Genomic DNA, 13,670 nt, shown 5'->3' with positions numbered 1-13,670 from the left:
GGACATTCCTTTTTAGAATCCAGCTTCTACTCTGTTCAGAAGGCCAAGCAGCTCTATGGAGAGGGCCACGTCGCAAAGAACTGAGAACCCTGGATGTAACCCCAGCTGAAGTCCCAGCCAACAGCTGGCAACAATCTCAGCTCTGTAAGCAAGGCCATTTGGAACTTCCCACCATCCCAGTGTCCTAGACCCAACACAGAATTTTCCCATCTCAAAATACCTTTGGCATTTATACCCTAATTCCAGTTGCATATACTCCTTGACCTACAAGTAACAATAGTAGACATCATAGCAAACATTTATGCAGCGTTTGTTATGCACCAAGCATACGGATGACTGGCTTACTATTGTGTGGTCTCAATGCTGGGGTATTTTTCCCCCAATCACTGGTTTAAACCATAATTTGTCAAATCTCCTTTTCCTATCCTGTGCCAAATTCTTGGCTAGAGTAGTTCACTCAACCAATGCTTACTGAGTTCCCACTGCGTGTTAAACACTGGTGATATAGCAGTGAACAAAACAAGCAAAAATCCTTGCTCTCATGGAGCCTACCTTATAGTGGAAAATATAGGTAATAAACAAAATAAGTATCAGTTAGATTAGTTAGGGGGTTTACATATAATGCAAACAATTTTAAACAAGGTTATATTGTATGGCCTCTGTAGGTTGGCTGCTTCTCTGCTGCGTGTCTCCTTCAAGGTCAAGGAGACATCCCTCCCTGGGACATGCTGGTCCTTCAAGGTCAAGGAGACATCCCTTCCTGGGACATGCTGGTCTGTGGCAGAGGGAAAAGAGAGCTGCCTCTTTTTTTTTTTTTTTTTTTTTTTTTTGCGGTACGCGGGCCTCTCACTGTTGTGGCCTCTCCCGTTGCGGGGCACAGGCTCCGGACGCGCAGGCTGAGCGGCCATGGCTCACGGGCCCAGCCGCTCCGCGGCATGTGGGATCTTCCCGGACCGGGGCACGAACCCGTGTCCCCTGCATCGGCAGGCGGACTCTCAACCGCTGCGCCACCAGGGAAGCCCGAGAGCTGCCTCTTAAAGCTTCTGCTCAGCAGTATCGTGCATCGGTGCCTCTCATGTTTTATCAATACGTGAACAATCCTGATGGCGAGTGATTGGGAGCATAGTCTTCCACAACTAGCAAAATATGTTAGATGTACACAAGGGCTGAGTTGAAAAATAAAGAGTAAAATGGGGAGGAGAGTGCTGGGGACCCGGCAAAGGAAATACATTTTAATAGCATGGTCAGGGGTGAACTTGTTCAGAAGGTGACATTTGAGCAAAGATTTGAAGGGGGTAAGTGGGTGAGGTTTGGACTATCTGGGTAAAGAGAGTTTTGAGAAAAAGGAAAGCAGGTGGAAAGGCCCTGAGGCAGGAGCATGTGTGGTATCTTGAAGAACAGAAAACAGGCCAGTTGTGTCTTTGTGGGAAAATGACAGGAAATAAGATCAGAGAGAAAATGGGGATGGGATGGGTACAGATCATGTATGACTGTATCGGCAAGTGTAAAGACTTCAGTTTTGATTCTGAATGAGAAGGGCAACCACTGGAGGGTTTTGAACAGGAGTGACGTGAACTGAATTGCATTTCAGTAGGATCTTTCTGTCTGCCGCATTAGAAACAGGCTGTAGTGGGGCAAGAGTGGAAGCCAGGCTACAAGTGGGGAGGCTTTTTGCAATAATCCAGGCAAACAAGAATGGTAGCTTGTACCAGAATGTGTGGTGTACCGGGGTGGTGGTGAGAAGTGGTTGAATTAATGACATATTTTAAAGGTGAAACTAACAGCCTCCTTTGATGGTTTGATTGGGGTGTAGAGAGAAAGAAAGGGAATTAAGGGTAACTTTTAAGAGTCCTTAACTTTCAGCTCACTTAGTCATTAAATCAATCCAGCCTGAAGCTTCAATTTCAAATTCAATGTCAATATCACCTCCCTCTCTTCCACACCCTCACTAGGCTAGTACCCATTTGAAGTGAGACTCGGACTTCTCAGATTGGGGGGTAGGGAAAGTATTTGGACTGATGCTCCAATGTGCGGAACAAGGATGGAGGAGAAAGGGATGGAGTTGGAAAGTTGTGCAGTCCCCTCTTGGCTGATGGTCACTCCTTTCCTGGCTACACTGACCCACTGATATGCTCATTTCAGTGGGTTCCCACATGATGCTCTCTCAAGGGTGTACATGGGTGAGTCCTTTAGACTGTACCGAGGAGCTCCCTTCGGTGCAGCTACCTGGTGTGTGAAGTACTAGTCCCTGGTGGTGCTGCTCTAGCCGGGCCACCTGGAGACAGCTCCAGCACAACTACATCCCCTGGTGCCTCCAGCAAGTGGACATGATGCCTGCCCCACCACCTCGTCACCGCTGTTCCAGCATCCTCCTCCTTGATATCCCCATAGCTTCTGTCTGAGGAGGTACCTCATATTGCCAGCGCCCACCATCTCAGAAGTGTTTCTCTTGGTGCCTCGCTCATTTGGTTTCAGGGAGGGGAGACCCTTTCCCATCTATGCCCAAACTTGGTGTGAGGAGAGGATGCTATTTCACCATGAATGTTCCACTCCCACAGGGATGGACAACCAGAGAGCAACCTCTCTGCTCCTCTTCTTTCCCTTCTCATTTTCTTTTTTAATTGAGGTATAATTTTTTTTAAATAAAGTTATTTATTTATTTTTGGCTGTGTTGGATCTTCGTTGCTGTGCGCGGGCTTCCTGTAGTTGCGGGGAGTGCGGGCTACTCTTCTTTGCGGTGCGTGGGCTTCTCACGGCGGTGGCTTCTCTTGTTGTGGAGCACGGGCTCTAGGCACGCAGGCTCAGTAGTTGTGGCTCACGGGCTCCAGAGCGCAGGCTCAGTAGTTGTGGTGCACGGGCTTAGTTGCTCCGCAGCATGTGGGATTGTCCCGGACCAGGGCTCGAACCTGTGTCCCCTGCATTGGCAGGAGGATTCTTAACCACTGTGCCACCAGGGAAGTGCCAAGGTATAAGTGACATGTGACATTATATTAGTTTCAGGTATACACATAATGATTCGGTATTTGTATATATTGCAAAATGATCACCACAATAAGTCTAGTTAACGTCGGTTACCATACATAGATAATATATTTTTTCTTGTGATGAGAACTTTCAAGGTCTACTCTGTTAATACTTTCAAATATGCAATATAATATTATTAACTATAGTCACCATGCTGTAAATACATCCCCAAGACTTATGTATTTTATAACTGGAAGTTTGTACCTTTAAAAAATTTTTTTAAATTGAAGAATAGTTGATTTACAATGTTGTGTTAATTTCTGCTGTACAGCAAAGTGATTCAGTTATTTATATATATACATTATTTTTTGAATATTCTTTCCCATTATGGTTTATCACAGGATATTGAATATAGTTCTCTGTGCTATACAGTAGGACCTGGTTGTTTATCCATTCTCTATATAAAAGCTTACATCTGCTGACCCCAACCTCCCATTCCACCCCTCCCCCTTGGCAACCACCAGTCTATGCTCTATATCCTTGAGTCTGTTTCTGTTCTGTAGATAGGTTCATTTGGGTCATGTTTTAGATTCCACCTGTAAGTGACATCATATGGTATTAGGCTTTCTCTTTCTGACTTCACTTAGTGTGATGTTCTCTAATTGCATCCCTGTTTCTGCAAATGGCATCATTTTGTTCTTTTTTATGGCTGAGTAGTATTCCGTTGTATATATGTACCACATCTTCTTTATCTGTTCATCTGTCAATGGACATTTAAGTTGTTTCCATATCTTGGCTATTGTGAATAGTGCTGCTATGAACATAGAGGTGCATGTATCTTTTTGAATTACAGTTTTGTCTAGATATATGCCCAGGAGTGGGATTGCTGGATCATATGGGATTTATATATTTAGTTTTCTGAGGAACCTCCATGCTGTTCTCCATAGTGACTGCACCTATTTACATTCCTACCAACAGTGTAAGGGGGTTCCCTTTTCTCCACATTTATTATTTGTAGACTTTTTGATGGTGGCCGTTCTGACTGGTGTGAGGTGATACCTCATTTTAGTTTTCATTTGCCTTTCTCGAATAATTAGTGATGATGAGTATCATCATCACTAGGCATCACGATGATGCCTTTTCTCTGCATCCTCACCTACACTTGTTATTGCTTGTTTTTTTGATAATAAGCATTTTAACAGGTGTGAGGTAATGATTAGTGATCTTGAGCACTTTTTCATGTACCTGTTGGCCAACTGTATGTCCTCTTTGTAAAAATGTCTATTGAGATCTTCTGCCTCTTTTTAAAAAAAATCAGATTTTTTTTTGCTGTTGTGTTATATGAGTTCTTTAATATATTTTGGATATTAACTCCTTACCAGATATATGATTTACAAATATTTTCTCCTATTCAGTAGGTTGCTTTTTAATCGTGTTGATGGTTTCCTTATCTGTACAGAAGCTTTTAGTTTGATGTAGTCCCACTTTTTTTGTTGTTGTTGTTGCCTGTGCTTTTGATGTCAAACCCAAAAAAGTCATCGCCAGAACTGATGTCACGGAGCTTACTGCCTATGTTTTCTTCTAGGAGTTTTATGCTTTCAGGTTTTATGTGCAAGTCTTTAATCCATGTTTTTAAAATAAATTTATTTATTTATTTATTTTTGGCTGTGTTGGGTCTTCATTGCTGTGCGCAGACTTTCTCTAGTTGCAGCGAGCAGGGGCTACTCTTCGTTGCAGTGAGCGGGCTTCTCATTGCAGTGGCTTCTCTTGTGGTGGACCACGGGCTCTAGGCACACGGGCTTCAGTAGTTGTGGCTCATGGGCTCTAGAGCGCAGGCTCAGCAGTTGTGGCTCACGGGCTCTAGAGCACAGGCTCAGTAGTTGTGGCACATGGGCTTAGTTGCTCTGTGGCATGTGGGATCTTCCCGGACCAGGGCTTGAACCGGTGTCCCCTGCGTTGACAGGTGGATTCTTAACCACTGCGCCACCGGGGAAGTCTCTTTAATCCATTTTGAGTTAATGTTTGTTTATAGTGTAGCATAGTAGTCCTGTTTCATTCTTTTGAATGTGGCTGTCCAGATTTCCCAAAACCATTTATTGAAGGGACTGTTCTTTCCCCGTTATATATTCTTGGCCTCTTTGCCATAATTAGTTGATCATATATATGTGGATTTATATCTGGGCTCTCAATTCTGTTCCATTGATCTATGTGTCTGTTTTTATGCAAATTCCATACTGTTTTGATTACTATAGCTTTGTAATATAATTGGAAATCAAGAAACATGAAGTCTCCAGCTTTGTTTTTTCTCAAGATTGCTTTGGCTATTTGGGGTCTTTTGTGGTTCCATATACATTTGAGGATTGTTTCTTCTATTTCTGTGAAAACTTCCACTGGAGTTTTGATAGGAATTGCATGAAGTGTAGAGTGCGTTGGGTAGTATGAAGTGTTTAATGCTATTAATTCTTATAATTTGTGAGCCCAGAACATCTTTCCATTTATTTGTGTCTTGAATTTCTTTCTTTCTTTAAAAACAATTGTTTATTTATTGATTTTTGGCTGTGTTGGGTCTTCATTGCTGCACACGGGCTTTCTCTAGTTGGGGTGAGCCGGGGCTACTCTCCGTTGCAGTGCGTGGGCCTCTCACCCCGGTGGCCTCTCCTGTTGTAGAGCACGGGCTCTAGGCATGCAGGCTCAGTAGTTGTGGCTCGTGGGCTCTAGAGTGCAGGATTAGTAGTTGTGGTGCATGGGCTTAGCTGCTCCATGGCATGTGGGATCTTCCTGGACCAGGGCTCGAACCCATGTCCCCTATGTTGGCAGGCGGTTCTTAACCACTGCACCACCAGGAAGTCCCTTTGAATTTCTTTCATCAGTGTCTTAAAGTTTTCAGTGTACAGGCCTTTCACCTGCTTGGTTAAATTTGTTCCTGGGTATTTTATTATTTCTTATTTCTGATGTGATTGTAAATGGGAATGTTTTCTTAATTTCTCTTTCTATAGTTTGTTATTAGCATATAGAAATGCAACATATTTTTGTATATTGATTTTTGTATCCTGCAACTGAATCTGTTTATTCTATCTGGGTTTTGGTGGAGTCTTTGGGCTTTCTCTGTATAATATCATCCACAAACAGTGAGTTTTACTACTTCCTTTATAATTTGGATGCCTTTTATTTCTTTTTCTTGCATAATTGCTCTAACTAGAACTTCCAACACTATGGTAAAGGAAAGTGGTGACAGTAGACATCCTTGTTTTGTTACTGATCTTAGAGGAAAAACGTGTAGTTCTCACTTGTTGAGTATGATGTTAGTTGAGGGCTTGTCATATATGGCCTTTATTATGTTGCGATACATTTCCTCTACACCTATTTTGTTGAGATTTTCCATCATAAAAAGATGTTGAATTTTGTCAGATGCTTTTCTTGAATCTAGTGAAGTGATCATACGATTTTTACGCTTCATTTTGTTAATGTTTTATATCATATTGATTTTGAGGATGTTGACCCATTTTTGCATCCCTGGAATAAATCCCACTTGATTATGGTGTGTGATCCCTTTAATTATTATTGAATTCTGTTTGCTACTATTTTGTTGAGCATTTCAGCATCTGTGTTCATCAAAGATACTGGCCTGTCATTTTCTTTTTTTGTGATGTCCTTGTCTGGTTTTGGTATCAGAGTAATGCTGGCTTCTTAAAATGAATTTGGAGTGTTCCCTCCTCTACTATTTCTTGGAAGAGTGTGAGAAGGATTTATATCAATTCTTCTTTGAATATTTGGTAAAATTCAACAGTGAAGCCATCTGATCTTGGACTTTTGCTTTTGGGGAGGTTTTTATTACTGATTTAATCTCCTTACTAGTAATCAATCTGTTCAGATTTTCTATTTCTTCTAGATTCAGTCTTGTATGTTTCTAGGAATGTATCCATTTCTTCTAGGTTGTGCAATTTGTTGGCATAAAATTGATCATAGTAGTCTCTTATGATCTTTTTTATTTCTGTGGTATGAGTTGTAACATCTCTTTCATATCTGATTTTGAGTCGTCTCTCCTTTTTTACTTGGTGAGTCTAGCTGAAGGTTTGTCATATTTGTGTATTTTTTCAAAGAACCAGATCTTAGTTTCATTGATATATTTTGTTGTCTTTTTAGTCTTTATTTCATTTATTTCCACTCTGATCTTTATTTCCTTCCTTCTACTAATTTTTGGCTTTGTTTTTTCTTCTTTTTCTAGTTCCTTGAGGTGTAAAGTTAGGGTGTTTATATGAGATTTTCCTTCTTTCTTGATATATGCATTTATTGCTATGAACTTCCCTTTTAGAACTGCTTTTGGTGCACCTCACAAGTTTTGGTATGTGGTAATTCTGTTTTCATGATCTCAAGGCATTTTCTAGTTACCCTTTTGATTTTTCTTTGACCCATTCTTTTTTCAGTACCCTGTTTAATACTCACATTTGTGAATTTTCTGGTTTTCTTCTTGTAATTGATGCCTAGTTTCATAGCACTGTGATAGGAAACAATGCTTGATATGATTTCCATCTACTTAAATTTATCAACTCGTTTTGTACCTTAATATATGATCTATCCTGCTTTATGTTTCATGTGCCCTTGAGAAGAATGTTTACTCTGTTGTTTTTGGATGGAATGTTAAGTCCATCTGGCATAATGAGTCATGTAAGGCCGATGATTCCTTATTGATTTTATGTCTGGATGATCTATCTCTTGATGTAAGTGACTTATAAAGTCCCCTACTATTATTGTATTGCTGTTTATTTCTCCCTTTAGGTCTGTTAATTGCTGTATATAGTTAGGTGCTCCTAGGTTGGTGCATACATACTTACAAGTGTTATATCTTCTTGCTGTTTGACCCCTTTATCATTATAGAATGCCCTCCTTTGTCTCGTATAAGAGTCCCTGTTATAGGATAGAAAGCCCAGAGATAAACCCACACACATATGGTCACCGTATCTTTGATAAAGGAAGCAAGAATATACAGTGGAGAAAAGACAGCCTCTTCAATAAGTGGTGCTGGGAAAACTGGACAGCTACATGTAAAAGAATGAAATTAGAACACTCCCTAACACCTTACACAAAAATAAACTCAAAATGGATTAAAGACCTAAATGTAAGACCAGACACTATCAAACTCTTAGAGGAAAGCATAGGCAGAACACTCTATGACATAAATCACAGCAAGATCCTTTTTGACCCACCTCCTAGAGAAATGGAAATAAAAACAAAAATAAACAAATGGGACCTAATGAAACTTAAAAGCTTTTGCACAGCAAAGGAAACCTTAAACAAGATGAAAAGACAACCCTCAGAATGGGAGAAAATATTTGCAGTTGAAGCAACTGACAAAGGATTAATCTCCAAAATTTACAAGTAGCTCATGCAGCTCAATAACAAAAAAAAAAAACAACCCAATCCAAAAATGGGCAGAAGACCTAAACAGACATTTCTCCAAAGAAGATACACAGATTGCCAACAAACACATGAAAGAATGCTCAACATCACTATTTATTAGAGAAATGCAAATCAAAACTACAGTGAGGTATCACCTCACACCGGTCAGAATGGCCATCATCAAAACATCTACAAACAATAAATGCTGGAGAGGGTGTGGAGAAAAGGGAACCCTTTGCAGTGTTGGTGGGAATGTAAATTTCCCACCCACAAAGTCAAAATAGACTGGACTCAAAGTTTTGTGAGTCCCTGCTCTGCCACTTACTGCTGTAGGACCTTGAGCCTGAACCTCTGGGGTTTGCTTTCCCATCTGTGCAGTGGGGATAGAACATGACATCTACCAAGTACTGTCTACCTTTTGGGAAAGCCCCTCCTGCCTACTGTTTGAAAGTTTCCCCATCTTGGATGGGGCTGTCTGGTTTTGGCTCCTAAATATCCCATCCCGGTTATGACACCTTTACCTTTTAAGAATATTGACCTGGGATGTTTGCATTCGGCCTTTTCCCACCTCCCTTCCTGCCAACTGTCACCCACTTTCCACAGCCTGCACCTAGACATCTAGGCACCTCTAATCCTCAGTACAAGAATCTACACCCAAGTCCCTGGTGCTTCCGCTCCAGAATTATCATATACCTCCTCTATGGCCAAACCAAAGCTACTATTCCCCCAAGGTCTGGCTCTGTATTAGGAGAGAGACAGAGCCCTTTCCACCTAAAGCCATCTTTCTTAGCCCAGCGCCTGAGGTTTTTACCTAATCTTGTAACAGGCTCTATTTCAAATTTCATCAATCCAGATTCATTTGGGTTACCCAGTATCCTCATTTATTGGAGTATGGGATCTGCAGATAATGTTTTATTTTAGTCCATATTCATCTCTTATCCTAGTTGTACTAGGTATTACATTTAATGAGGACAAGTGGAGGAAAGTTTTAGAACACCAGCAGTTTAAGAGAAAAATCAAATCATGAAATTTCACTTCCTCAAATGAGTGAAGATTATAATGGATTGCAAATAGGTATTATATTGAATAACAATTCAACATACCACTCTGAAGTCTCAACTGTGTTCCATAAACTGTTACTAGAATTACAGATACGAATAAGATCTGGTTGCTGCCTCTGAAAAGCTGAACACTTATTGCAGTGATTTAATTTAACATTGTAAGTGGGTTCTCAAGCCCACTTTTGCTGAAAACTGTTGCCCCATCCCACAAAACATTGAATTGTTTGAAAGCTTGAACATTTTAAATGTAGTTATATTTTTCTGTCTATTCCCATTTGATTTGCGTAGCGTCTCCTTTATAAAGTTAGTCTTTTTGGTTGATCAGGATCCTGACTCATTTGTTGGCAAGTGAGGAAGCTCATAATCAATAATAACAATTAGAATACCCACCACTGGGAATTCCCTGGCGGTCCAGTGGTTAGGACTCGGGGCTTTCACTGCTGGGGCCCAGGTTGAATTCCTGGTGAGAGAGCTAAGATACTGTAAGTCGCTGGGCATGGCCGGAAAAAAAAAAAAAAAAAGAATACCCACTATTTATTTCCTTTGCACCAGAAAATTTATGCATAATATTTAGTATTCTTACAACCCACTTCTCGGGTGAAGAAAATATAGAAACCAAGGAACTGATTTAAGGATTCATAGTGAGTGGTAGCACGTGTGTCAGAGGTCTACCCTGCCTTCAGAAATATCCATTATGTCATCTTCTGGCTCCAGCTTCTTGCAAGGAAATAATCTGTATTTCAGTTAGAATTTTGGAATTTTGCCATGGGAAAAAACTTGTACTCACTTTCTAGGATTTGTAAAAGCAAGCAGATAAGAAGTGTGACAGAAAACAAATAAGACCACATAAGAAATGTAGTAAATAAAGAGAAACTTTTTTTTTTCCAGAGCAATGTGATTTTGACATGGCGTATTTCCCCTATTAAATTTTAACAAGATTATATATGTGTTTATAGACAAAATGTTTTAATTTAACTCTACATGACAGCTGGAAATTGCTCACATTTGCTTTTTTGCTCAAAATATTTGTTTAGAATTAGTCAATTGATTTAATATGTAACATCAGTTAGTGTGAACAAGGAAAAAAGTGCAGTCGACAGGGAAGAAAATATTATTGTATAATGTGACCATTGTGTTGATAGAATGAGTTAGTGTTCTTCAGTAGAGACATTTCGTGTTAACTCTGATGTGGAACATACTGAAAAAAATTGTACTGTCAATCTTACACTCAGATAAAAAAACCTTTGTAGCATAACAGGTTTTTTTAATTCATGCTTAGAAAATTAAGTCACATACCTTGATATGATAAATACTGTGTTACATTACAGTGAGTCACGTAATGTATTTTCTTCTTATAGTTACAAATTCTGGGCTGGTATAGATTTGGCCATGTGGTGGAAGTGTCTCCCAGGTACATAAAGCAATTCCGTCATCTTCATAAGGAAGCGGTGGGAAGAAAAGAACAAACGTTGATTTGATCATCTAGTATGATCAAAAGCTAGATATAAAGCTAGAAGGCTTTATATTTAAGATCTTATTTAGTACGTACAGTAATGCTTCCTCAGGTCTTGTGAATGAAAATGAGTATCATTTTCATCTCCATTTTACATATAAAATATTTAAGTAAATTGCCCAAATCCATGCTGGGAGCAAATATTCAAAGTGAGACCGGGTTCCTCTTGTGTTTCACTGTACTGAGTGTGTAAAATCATCCCTATTTGCAGGTGTAGGTGACCTTGACTGTTCTCTGGGCTTAGTGCCACTGTGGTTTGCTGGCATTCAAGAGCAGTGTCACCAGAGATGGTTAAGCCTGCCTTGTGTCTCAGCCCTGCCATTGTTCTGATTGTGTGATTATGGGCAGTAAGTTTGTCTCTAAACCTCAGGAACTACACCTATACAACAGGGAAACTTATACCATAGGGTTGTTGAAAGGTCATAGCTGATTCAGAGACACTGTAAAAAATGGTTCCTGTAATTATAATTTAAAGACACTGAGAGAATGATACTGGACACATGGTAAGAACTAATGAAAACTTTACCCACAGTGTGACTATTTCTTTTCTAATTGCCCTCTTTTTGTTTTTTTCCTGATTATTATCCATAATCTTTATTCTGGGGACTTAAGTGAAAATGTTTTCAGTCAACTATTATTGAGTGTAGCTCACTTTGCGAGGTAGGTATAATGATTCCCATTTTATAGCAGAGGAATTAGGATTCAAAACATTAAGTGGACTGGAGAGAGTCGATAAACGCTTGCTCAATGAATAAATAAGTAAAGTAAGTGACAGAGCCAGGATTTAAAACCAGATTTTATAAGCTTAAGTCCAGTGTTCTTTCTGCTTTATTGTTTGTCTTCCTGGAAAGGATTGGGTGAGCCTAAGCCGTCAATGGTATCCTGTGCTATGTATTCAACAATTAATGCTTGATTTTGAAAGAAGAGAATTATGTTGGTTTCATTAGCCTTTATTTAATGATAGATAAAGGGCTTGTGTACCTTTTGCTTAGCCTATAATTTATAGGCTATCCTTAAAATTATTCCCCTATCCTTCAAATTATTTTTAGATATAACTGACACATAACATTGGATTAGTTTTAGGTATACAAAATAATGATTCCATATATGTGTATATTGCAAAGTGATTACCACAATAAGTTAACATTAATCACCATGCATAGTTATAAACTTTGTTGTTCTTGTGATAAATTTTACCTCTTAGCAACTTTCCAATATACAATACAGTATTATTAACTATAGTCATCATCCGGTATGTTACCTCATCAGGACTTACTTATCTATTAATGAGAAGTTTGTACCTTTTGACCCCATTCACCCATTTCACCCACTCCCTACCTCTGGCAACCACCAATCTGTTCTCTGTATCTATGAGGTTTTTTTACCTCCAGGTTCCACTTATAAGTAAGATCATACAGTATTTGTCTTTCTCGGTGTCACTTATTTCACTTAGCGTAATGTCCTCTAAGTTCATGCATGTTATTGCAGATGGCAAGATTTCCTTCTTTTTTATGGCGGAATAATATCCTTTTATGTATATACCACATTTAAACAATTCATTTATCTGTTAGTGCACACTTAGGTTGCTTCCCTGACTTGGCTTTTGTAAGTAATGGTGCAATAACATGGGAATGCAGATACCTTTTGAGAGAGGGATGAAATTTCCTTCGAATACATACCCAGAAGAAGAATTACTGGATCATAAGGTAGTTCTACTTTTAGTATTTTGTGGAACCTCCATACTGTTTTCCATAGTGGCTGTATCAATTTACATTCCCATCAACAGTGCCCAAGGGTTCCCTTTTCTCCACACCCTCTCCAGCATTTATTGTTTGTAGATTTTTTTGATGACGGCCATTCTAACAGGTGTGAGGTGATACCTCACTGTGGTTTTGATTTACATTTCCCTGATGATTAGTGATGTTGACCACCTTTTCGTGTACCTGATGGTATTTGTATGTCTCTTGGAAAAATGTTTATTCAGATCCTCTGCCCATATTTTAATCAGACTTTTTTTTAGGTGCATGAGATCTATATCTATCTATCTATAGATTGAACCCTTATCAGATACACAGTTTGCAAATATTTTCTCTCATTGCCTTTTCGTTTCGTTGATGGTTTCCTTTCCTTTTCTGTACAGCTTTTTAGTTTGATGTAGTCCCACCTTGTTTATTTTAGGTTTTGTTGCCCTTGCTTTTGCTGTCAAATCCAAAATATCATCACCAAGACTGATGTCAAGGAGCTTACCACCTATTTTCTTCTAGGAGTTTTACGGTTTTGGGTCTTATGTACAAGTCTTTAATCCATTTTTGAGTTAATTTTTGTGTCTGGTGTAATGTAGTGGTCCAGTTTCATTCTTTTGCATGTGAGCTGTCCAGTGTTCCCAGCACCTTTTACTGACAAGTCTGTCCTTTCCCCATTGTATATTCTTGGCCTCTTTGTTGTAATTAATTGACCATAGATATGTGTAGATTTGTTTCGGAGCTCTCTATTCTGTTCCATTGATCTGTGTATCTGTTTGTAAGCAAATACCGTATTGTTTTGATTACTATAGCTTTGTAATATAATCGGAAACCAGGAAGCATGAAGCCTCCAGCTTTGTTCTTAAGATTGCTTTGGCTATTTGGGGTCTTGTATGGTTCCATATACATTTGAGGATTGTTTCTTCTATTTCTGTGAAAACTCCCATTGGAATTTTGATAGGAATTACGTGAAGTGTAGATTGCTTTGTGTAG

The sequence above is a fragment of the Monodon monoceros genome, unplaced genomic scaffold (genome assembly GCF_005190385.1).
Source record: "Monodon monoceros isolate NGI ecotype Baffin Bay Population unplaced genomic scaffold, NGI_Narwhal_1 Super_Scaffold_21, whole genome shotgun sequence".
NCBI classification, from domain to species: domain Eukaryota; kingdom Metazoa; phylum Chordata; class Mammalia; order Artiodactyla; family Monodontidae; genus Monodon; species Monodon monoceros.
Note: the sequence above shows the minus strand (reverse complement) of the source record.